Source organism: Dendrobates tinctorius, unplaced genomic scaffold (assembly GCF_039654945.1).
Source record: "Dendrobates tinctorius isolate UK_male_01 unplaced genomic scaffold, ASM3965494v1 ptg000005l, whole genome shotgun sequence".
Lineage (NCBI taxonomy): Eukaryota > Metazoa > Chordata > Amphibia > Anura > Dendrobatidae > Dendrobates > Dendrobates tinctorius.
Window position 1 is genome coordinate 36,955,028 of NW_027361673.1, and position 10,783 is coordinate 36,965,810.

Genomic DNA, 10,783 nt, shown 5'->3' on the forward strand with positions numbered 1-10,783 from the left:
CTCACCACACATCTAGATAAGTTCCTTAGGGGGTCTAGTTTCCAAAATGGTGTCATTTGTGGGGGGTTTCCACTGTTTTGGTACATCAGGGGTTTTCCAATCGCAACATGATGTCCGATCTCAATTCCAGCCAAAAACGTCAAATGGCGCTGCTTCCCTTCCGAGCTCTGCCATGTGCCCAAATAGTGGTTTACCCCCACATGTGGGGTATCAGCATACTCAGGACAAATTGCACAATAACTTTTAGGGTCCTGTTACCCTTGGGAAAATAAAAATTGGGGTGAAAAGATCATTTTTGTGGAAAAAATATGATTTTTTAATTGTACCGCTGTACGTTATAAACTTCTGTAAAGCCCTTGTGGGTTCAAAGTTCTCACCACATATCTAGATAAGTTCCTTGGGGGGTCTAGTTTCCAAAATGGGGTCACTTGTAGGGGGTTTCCACTGTTTAGGTACATCAGGGACTCTCCAAATGTGACATGGCGTCCGATCTGAATTCCAGCCAATTTTGCATTGAAAAAGTCAAATGGCGCTCCTTCCATTCTGAGCTCTGCCATGCGCCGAAACAGTCGTTCCCCCCACAAATGAGGTATCAACGTACTCAGGACAAATTGCACAATAACTTTTGCAGTCCAATTTCTCCTGTTACCCTTGGTAAAATAAAAAAAATTGAACCTGAAGTATTTTTTTTGTGAAAAAAAGTTAGATGTTCATTTCTTTTTAAATATTCAAAAAAATTCCTGTGACGCACTTAATGGGTTAATAAACTTCTTGAATGTGGTTTTGAGCACCTTAAGGGGTTCAGTTTTTAGAATGGTGTCACTTTTGGGTATTTTCTATCCTATAGACCCCTCAAAGTGGCTTCAAATGTGATGTGGTCCTAAAAATAAAATGGTGTTGTAAAAATGAGAAATCGCTGGTCAACTTTTAACCCTTATAACTTCCTAACAAAAAAAAATGTTGGTTCCAAAATTGTGCTGATGTAAAGTAAACATGTGGGAAATGTTAGTTATCAAGTTTTTTGTGTGCCGTATCTCTGTGATTTAAGGGCATAAAAATTCAAAGTTGGAAAATTGCGAAATTTTCAAAATTTTTGCCAAATTTCCATTTTTTTCACAAATAAACGCAAGTTATTTGAATGAAATTTTACCACTAACATGAAGTACAATATGTCACGAGAAAACAATGTCAGAATCACCAGGATCCATGGAAGCGTTCCAGAGTTATGACCTCATAAAGGTACAGTGGTCAGAATTGTAAAAATTGGCCCGGTCATGAACGTGCAAACCACCCTTGGGGGTGAAGGGGTTAATAGTTACATGCTGTCTATGACTGGCATCCCCCCTTATGTTCATTTTATTGGCCCCCTGGCGTGCTGACAATCTTGGTAGGTTATATATGAGACTGGATATATGCAAATCTAAACGTACAGAATGAGTGCTTTACTTTCACTAAGTAAATGTTATTTTTTGTAAAGTACAAAGTAGTACATGTTTCCAATACATTACTAATATCAAATCAGTTTCTGTCTTCAACATCTCTCCCTTTAGTCATTCGTTAGGAACCTTTGGTAAATTGCATCCCAAGCATAGTTTAGGGCAGATGGGGGGATTCGCATACAGCCCCTGTGGCTATGGGTATGCACTTCTTCAGATCTGGCTGATGTCAGGACATTTGTATGTCATCTTAAGGCACACTGCATTGTATCACCATGGTAACAAGATAACATACTGTACATTTGAAAATATTACAGCAAATGAATTAGAAACTAAGGTGCAGAATATTAGAGCTGGTGTGAATCAACTTGCACATCCCATTCCATCGGCCACGACTGTGATCTTGGGGAGCTGCATGGGAGCGGGAGAACTGCCTATTAACTAATGGCATCTGCGGCTCTTCTTTTGATTAGCTGGCCTGGTACAACATCACATGCGCATCATATCACAATGATGACGGACTCCAGGTAGGCTAATCAAAAGAGGAGCCATAAGACTTAGAACGTAACTGGAAGTACTCCTGCTCCAGTGCAGCACCACTGACCACTGCCATGGCCGACGGAATGGAGGGAGAATCGTTTCACACAAACTCTACAGTCACATATATATTCAGAAAGGCGCTTCTATCAGTAAGACCGATCATGCCTATAGCATGTATAAAACTATACACCTAGCCTCGGTCTATAGTAGGAGCCCTTGTGGTAAGGGAAAAACTATTTCAGTGCTGAAAACACAGAACTTCTCCATTGCAAGAATGTGAAGTTGTATTATGGTCAGTTAGATGAGGTGACCCTATTCCCTAAGTGGGCAACTAATTTGCCAAAGGCGCCACACAAGAGATTGCGACTGTTGCGGAGGGCCAAAGCAATAGGCAGAACTTAAATCTTACTATTGTTTGACGTTAATCTGTATCACTTAATATTGAGCAGAATTAAGTATGTTGGCTCACTGCCTCTGCTAATATGTGTTATATCCTGCATTCTTATCAGTAGCAGATAATCAACACTATATAATTCACTGCTTTTTTTTTTATAAAGTTTATAAAAAACAGTAAATCATACTGCGATTGTACTTTGATCACTGCTCCCAACACATTATGAAGCCCCCGCAGTCTCCATACGCACTATGATGTCTCCACATAGCCCCTCAAACATTCGATGTCGCAATAAATTTTTCCACGCAGTATGATGTCTCCACAAAGCCTCTCACACAATATGATGTCCCCTCATAAAGTCACCAAAGAGCCCCCCACGCAGTAAATCATACTGCCCATTTACCTTGATCAATAGCTCCCAGCACAAAATGATGCCCCCACAGTCCCCACACACAGTATGATATCTCCACATAGCAACAGTATGATGCCACAATAAATTCTTCCACGCAGTATGATGTTTCCACAACACCTCCCATACAATATGATGTCCCCTCATAAAGTCACCATAAAACCCACCATGCAGTATAATGTCCCCACATGGTTTCTTGCCCCGAATTATGCCCCACATGACCCCTTTGCACACAAAGCCCCCACACAATATGATATCCCTATAAAGCACCCCACAAAGTACGACGTCACCACACAACCTTTCAAACAATATGATGTCCCCTCATATAGTCATCATATAGCCTCCATGCAGTGTAATTTCCCAACACAGCCACCTTGCACAGTTTTAAATCCCTACATGGCCCCTTTGCACAATATCATGTCCCCACAGAGCCCTCTGCACAGTATTACCTTCCTACATGGCTCCCTTGCCCAGTATTATGTCCTCACAGTTTTCCACAACGTACTGTCAATTTTAAAATAATAATATGCTACTCACCTAACCCTGTTTCCCCTCTGCTCCGATCTGCGCTGTGTACTGAGGCACAGCTCTTATGATGTAGTGACATCATTATTCCTGCTGCGCTCTCAGATGCATAGGCTCAACGATGGAGCATAGAGCTGTTAGATCCCTGTTCCATCTTTTTCACCAGCATCTGCATGCCAGCAATACTGGAGAAATTGAGACGTCGGGTGGAGGGTGGCTGTGTAGTGTGAGACACAGAACATCAGCAGAACAGCCAAACGGCTGCAGGTAGCCCACAGGCCACACTTTGCTCAGGTCTGCCTTAACCAATAGGCTTGATGTGTTCCTTGAATCTAATATATAGTTTTTCCTATATAGGAATGTCTATAGGGGCAGAATAACATATAAACAAAACAGTCCAAGTGATAAATCTTTCTCAACATGAACTACTCCTACTATTACTAGCTGGTTAGATGTCACATTGTATTTATAATGCCCCAAATTATTGCACTTACAGTTACACTAAGGAATGCTTATATCTAACCACATACTGTAGGTATACTATTATTACTATTATACAACCTGCTTCTTACTAGTACAGCTTTAATGATATGATTTCTTTGGAAGATATGATTAGTTCACATTGTGATTACATATTTGCTTTAAATCAAGATGACTTTCAACCAGGTTGCAATTATTTAAGAATGCAGGACTAATCAATGTATTAATTGGGCTTTGCTTAAAAGAAAATAAAAATGCTTAGCATTTTTTTGTGCTTATTAGATCCACGGCTATTTTAAAGGCAAAATCCAATTCTCTTTCAGATTAGCCACATTGAAAAAGTCTATTTATAATTCACCAACTTTCAGTAGAAAATTCCTGTCGATATTTACTTTACAGCCAGCTCACCTGAAAAAGTGCATAGCCAAGCGAAACAGCTATTTCCCCACGTGTTGCCTGCACCTAGTCTCATCTATCCTGCACTAAGTTTGGAATACAATAAAGCTGACAATTAAAATATTGTAAATACTCCTTTTTTTTGGTCACGTGGATTGTTTTACTGGACTCTTGTGTATGGACCTGATCACCACTGCGGAAGGCAGTTATATAGCTAACAGTCATGCATCACAGAACCCAAGTCGCTTATGTGCAGTGCCAGCCCAGTTGTTCTTTTTTGATGGATCTTTATCGGCTACTTTCAGAAGATACTACTTCGTCATGGTGACGTGTCTGACAGACAGTTTTGCAACTTGTTAGTGTGCAAAAATATTATAATTTTTAATATATACTAAATTTCTCTTTTTTTCTGAAACCTGAGTACTATATAAATATATATATATATATATATATATGCTCAATATGAGAGAAAACGGACGGCACCGCTGTTACCGTACCTTCACTGGTGGTATGAGGCTGGCAGGAGGAATACACCAAGACTCCCGGGTGCTTGACCTCGTAGTGATCAACTCTTGAATTCCATGAAGAAAAAGGTCGCACTCATCAGGATAATTTTATTGCAGCTTTATTGACACATATATTACATGTCAAGTCGGGATCGTGACAAAAAGAGTGCGAATTAGCTGACAACGGCCGTTTCGCGCTACCTGAGCGCTTCTACGGGTCAGCTAATTCACACTCTTTTTGTCACGATCCCGACTTGACATGTAATATATGTGTCAATAAAGCTGCAATAAAATTATCCCGATGAGTGCGACCTTTTTCTTCATGGAATATATATATATTTATATATCATTTAAAGGAGTATTCAGGTTTCACAAAAAAAGAGAAATCTATATATATAAATACTTTTTGCAAATGGCCTAAGCCGCTGAACTCAGTTATAATCTACAACCCTGTAGATGTGACGCCACCATTGCAACCTATACACAGTCACCAGAGGAGCGGCTGAGACACGGCACTGTACCCGGGGAGGGTAAGTACCAGCTGATTTTGTTATTTTTATTATAACAAGCAAGAATTTTTTTTAAAAATTGAAAGGGAAAACCTCCTTAAAGAACGGTGATGGAAAACAGCTCTTTTGTATCATGCTAAAAAGAAATCCCTGTATATCCCTGTCCTTCATTATCTCTTGCTTGTGAAATCTACATGTTCAGTATTCTCGCCTTGCAAGTAGAAAGTAACTGGTGGTTATATATAGACAATTCCATGGGGAAGTAAATATCAATGATCCCATGAAGTAGAAACCTTTGAAACAAGTCATTGTACAAAATAACTACATGAACAAAATAAATTGGAATTTTGTCTTACAGGTTATAGCTGATTTACTGTTGCTATTTGTTTGTCAATAAATGTAATCCGTGTGCAGCATATCCAGAATTATAGCCAAGCAGTATGCCGACTTACGCATGCAATTATGTGTGCTAACAGGTTACTTCAGCCAACAGATCATTATAGTAATGTATAATGACAATATCACGTAGATAGTAACTCCTGAACCAGAGTCTGCCATTATAGTCTTTCTAACTTCTAAAAAATCTATTTTATCTGTAGGATTTGCTAATCTGCAGGTGGTGGCTAAGCCCCCTGGATCTCCCTGTTCTGTGTATTGCTATACATTAGAGGCGATGGTGGTGATGGATCATGTACATGCACCTGAGTATTGATTCATATAGATATATTATTGATTTTTTACATTTGTCTATGTGAGAAAGCAAAGGATTAGACTTCTCTAGCAAACAAAGAGAGCTCTGCTGAAAGATGCCGAGAATATTGTACATGCACTTCATTTCTTTCAAGAATAAAGACCATTTTATAACCTCTGTACATTTTACTGCAATCATATTGCACATCCACAGAGATAATATGATGTGTTTTATATGACTGTTATGTGTGAAAAGGAATATTTATTTCACAAGTAGATTCTAAACGGTGCCCATGGTGCATAACATGGCATTCCCAAGGTCACATAGTCACTTAGTCACTGCCATGGAAATTGCCATGTCTTTAAATGATATGGCCTCTTTTAAACAGTACTCTCCAGTATCTTGAGCCATTTCCACTGCTGTGCCTTTTAACATCCCATTCTTCTATCACTTGGCTCTCTGATGATTAGAGACCCCCTAGGTAACCCACCCCCAACATTCATTAAGATCCCAGGCTATGGACTGCCAAGATCTGTGTGCAAGGTGCTGCATAAAGGAGCTGTCCACTGCTCCAGTGCTGAATCTGATCTCCTGGCCACCACCAATGCTGCTGAGCCTCCACTGCAAGCCCTTTACTTCTGCCATCTAGACAACCACACCTCCATCCCCTCCAGCAGCCGGGGGGTTAAAGGATCATTTCTGATCCTCTGCTCTAAGTGAAGTGTTTTTAAAAGAATTCTTAACCCATCGTAAACCAAAGGACAGCAACCTTTTTTTTCTCTTCTTCTGCTACATCAATCAATTACCAGACAAACCCTAAATACTGTAATCACCAATGGCCTAGTTACTACATTGGGTGCTTTGCCCAGCACGAAGCACTGGCATTATGCCTACAGGATTATGTCAATGAATCTTGGTTAATTTAAGAGATCGGCTTCCAAGATGTGACATCTGTTCTCACAATAACACATGGGGGGATGCTGGTTGCCTCTGACTATGGGGGGTGTAGTTTGCCATTCACTGTATCAAGCTATATGTCAATTTCGGTGCAGCCTGGATGCAACAGTATAGCAATACTAAGTGTTCCTGACAGCAAGGCATTGGTGAGAAGTCCCCAGAATGGTTACAGGTATATATCTACATAAAACTTCTATTTGACTTATCAGTAAGTCTCTCAGGCCCCTGGATGCACAGAAAGCGTTACATTATAGCCACCCCCCCGGCATCATATGGACGTCATAAAATACTGTTGCATCCAGTATCCGATATGTAGTGACAGCAATAGCTGGTGCCATCCATACCCCAAGTGCTCACATAGGCATAAAATCCCACTGCCTGCAATCTAGAATTGATCACTACTGCATTGTATCAGATAAAGCCGAAGACATTGTAACAGATGTTCCCTGTGATGTCTGAATCCCAGGAACTAATGTCACTTTAATAACCTGCTGCTTGATTCCTTTGTAGACATTAATCTTACAACGTAAGAGCGGATCACGTCTAATGGAGACAGCTCATCATGGAAGGATTGATGTGAAGTCCCATCAACAGGAAGATGAATGAAAAATCTTACCTTTCTCATAAAATGCAAGCTCTCCAAATAGTGATTAAGCCACTCCGGTGTGTGAGCTGCTGCCCTTCTATGTAGCAGCCTCAGCTCTGTATCCAGCATAGGCTGATCCTCCCCCAGCAGACTCTGCTACTGGGGGGACCAATAGCTCCAGCAGTATGGGATGAATCACATAGCTGCTGTGGCCAATCATGGCCCAGAAGAGTCCTGGCAAGGGAGATACTGAGCTCCCACACTGTTACATTTGGGAGCAGAGGCTTTGTCGCCCCCTTTGTTTGGACTAGATTGCAAGATGCAGTGGTTTGGCAGAGCCGGTTGCATCTGCTGATAGTAGCAGTCATGATGCCAGTGATAATGCCACTCTAGGAGAGACATATTGTGCTATTAAGAGCAATACTTCTGCACTAAGTGTGAATGACTTGTTGAATGCAGAGCAGGTCATGGAGCTGACAATTTTTCAATGAACTTCTTCTCAGTGATGATCCTCAGTAATGATAATATTATAGTAACGCTTGCCAAATCCTTTAGATAAAAAAAATATATCACATAAATTATAAAGTTATAAAGTCTTACTAATACCTATGGGGGAAAACAAAAGCTGCAAACAGGTACGTTGCACACCCTCTCAAAACGTGGCAAAACTTAAATAATATACACTCAAGAAACCATAAATAGGTTTAAAACTTTGAGCTAGTATGACAGGTAGGGCCCACAACAAGTGTGCTAAAGTGCAAAAAACTTTATGCATACATCAACAGCACATTAGGTATGTATGTAAATGAACACCAATAAAAACACACTATAAACAAAAAAAAGGCTGTATATGTGGACTGTACACTGAATAGTAAGCTATGGGGTAGGTGACAAACCAGTCTGCAAATAGATGATTTAAAAAAATTTGAAGTATGCAGATCAGCCTAATTTGCCCTTTCTGCCATTATAGCATATGTGTAAATTTGTATCCTATTATGCATTAACAAAGAGTGAAAAACACTATATACTAATGAAGAAGGAAATTACTCTATTCACCACCATGCAGTTCAGCAAAGCTCTTAATGGAATTCACTTGAAAGAAGAGGCGCACTCGGCAGGTGTACAGAGGTCCTTGGAGAAATAGAGAAGCAAGTAGTTCTGCAATCTAGCGAACAGGCAGCCCTGGCTTATGACATGATTGAATGCAAAAAAAAGTAATGTGGCCACAAGTATAGCAGCGTGTGATGTCACAGTCCACGTAGCATCGAAGCCTGTGTGATCCATCAGTCCTAGTTCTTACGAGTTTTGGAAAATTTGGTTTCCTTCGTCAGTATGGGAAGAGCATACTTGCGCAAAGGCATATACCTATTTTTGGTTTCTTGAGTGAACCTGACCTCTTAGTAGCCCCCAAACTGTTTTATGGCTCCAACACTGTATGATGGTCCCCACGCTGTAATCCCCACACTGTATCATGGTCCCCTCACTGTATGATGGCCCCTTAAATAGCCTCCACACAGTATAAAGCACCCATAGTCCTCCATATAGAACACTGCACTGCTCATAGGCCTCTATAGAGTATAATGCACCTCCTATAGTCCTTCATATATTATAATGCACTCCCTATAGGCCTCTATATAGTATAATATACTCCTCATAGGCCACCATACAGTATAACGCACTCCCAACAGGCCTCCGTATAGCATAATGCACCCCCCATAGGCCCCTATATAGTATAATGCACTCCCCATAGGCCTTTATATAGTATAATGCACTCCCTATAGGCCTCTATATAGTATAATGCACCCCTAAGGCCTCTATATAGTACAATGCACTTCCCATATGCCTCCATATAGTGTAATTCACTTTCCATATGCCACTCCACATAGTATTCTATATAGTATAATGCATTCCCCAATAGCCTCTATAGTATAATGCACTCCCCATAGGCCTCTATATAGTATAATGTACTACCCATCGGCCTATATATCGTATACAGTGCCTTGCGAAAGTATTCGGCCCCCTGGAACTTTTCAACCTTTTCCCACATATAAAACCTCAAAGTTCATAGTGTGCCTTTAAGTATTGGGCAACTTCCAAGTTCAAAACATCATTAAAAAAAAGGAAAAGTAAGTCTTTATGCCATAAAATCACCAAATTTATTGATACATCATTAAAATTTGTACAGCAAATCTAATAAAATGGGGACAGTAAAATGCAAAAAATAACGGTCATTCAAAGTAGAGAAAGCAGAAAATACATAATAAAAAGTATTTTTAACAAAAGGAAAAAATTCCCCTGAAAAGGTAGTTACCAGGTAATTAAATGGTTAGGGATATATAGAGTGCTGCAAAATGCATTTGGGACTGAAAAAACAGCCTCCTGGTGACCAGAAAAAAGGTAATATGCCTAGATTAAAAAAGGGATATAATTAATCATAATTAAAAATCAAAACCACTTCTGTGTTTTATATATATAGAAAAACCAGCTAATTCTCGTGCTTCAGTATAATTAATAAGCTGTGCATCCATTGAAGAGTTAATCAAAGTGCAGACATTGTAGCTGTAATGGCAATGTACTGTAACATTGACGATGCATAAAAGTGCAATATAATGAGCCGTGAGTAGGAAGTGATAAATTGCTGGAAAATAGAGTACTGTATCTTTAAATGACCTTGGCACCCCGATGCGCGTTTCGCGTTTAGCTTTTTCCTGAGGGAATTTTTTCCTTTTGTTATAAATGCTTTTTATTATGTATTTTCTGCTTTCTGTACTGTGAATGACTGTTATTTTTTGCATTTTGCTGTCCCCATTTTATTAAATTTGCTGTACAAATTTTAATGATGTATCAATAAATTTGGTGATTTTATGGCATAAAGACTTCCTTTTCCTTTTTTTTATGACTTTTCCTACATATCATGCTTCAAACATAAAGATACCAAATGTAAATTTTTGGTGAAGAATCAACAACAAGTGGAACACAATTGTGAAGTTGAACTAAATTTATTGGTTATTTTATATTTTTGTGGAAATGCGAAAACTGAAAAGTGGGGCATGCAATATTATTTGGCCCCTTTACTTTCAGTATAGCAGACTCACTCCAGAAGTTCATTGTGGATCTCTGAATGATCCAATGTTGTCTTAAATGACTAATGATGATAAATATAATCCACCTGTGTGTAATCAAGTCTCCGTATAAATGCACCTGCTCTGTGATAGTCTCAGGGTTCTGTTTGAAGCACAGAGAGCATCATGGAGACCAAGGAACACAACAGGCAGGTCCGTGATACTGTTGTGGAGAAGTTTAAAGCTGGATTTGGATACGAAATGATTTCCAAAACTTTAAACATCCCAAGAA

The 10,783-nt window shown here is 39.6% G+C and overlaps 1 protein-coding gene across 2 annotated transcripts in view; it reads right to left on the reverse strand.

Annotated features, from left to right (window-relative positions):
- Positions 1-7,571, reverse strand: part of TMEM108 (transmembrane protein 108) — a 307,039-nt gene extending 299,468 nt beyond the window's left edge. For both annotated transcript variants that reach the window (XM_073569551.1, XM_073569543.1), the window contains exon 1: positions 7,460-7,571. The gene's annotated coding sequence lies outside the window, so the exon portion shown is untranslated. The remainder of the gene's footprint in view (positions 1-7,459) is intronic.
- Positions 7,572-10,783: the final 3,212 nt, after the last annotated feature.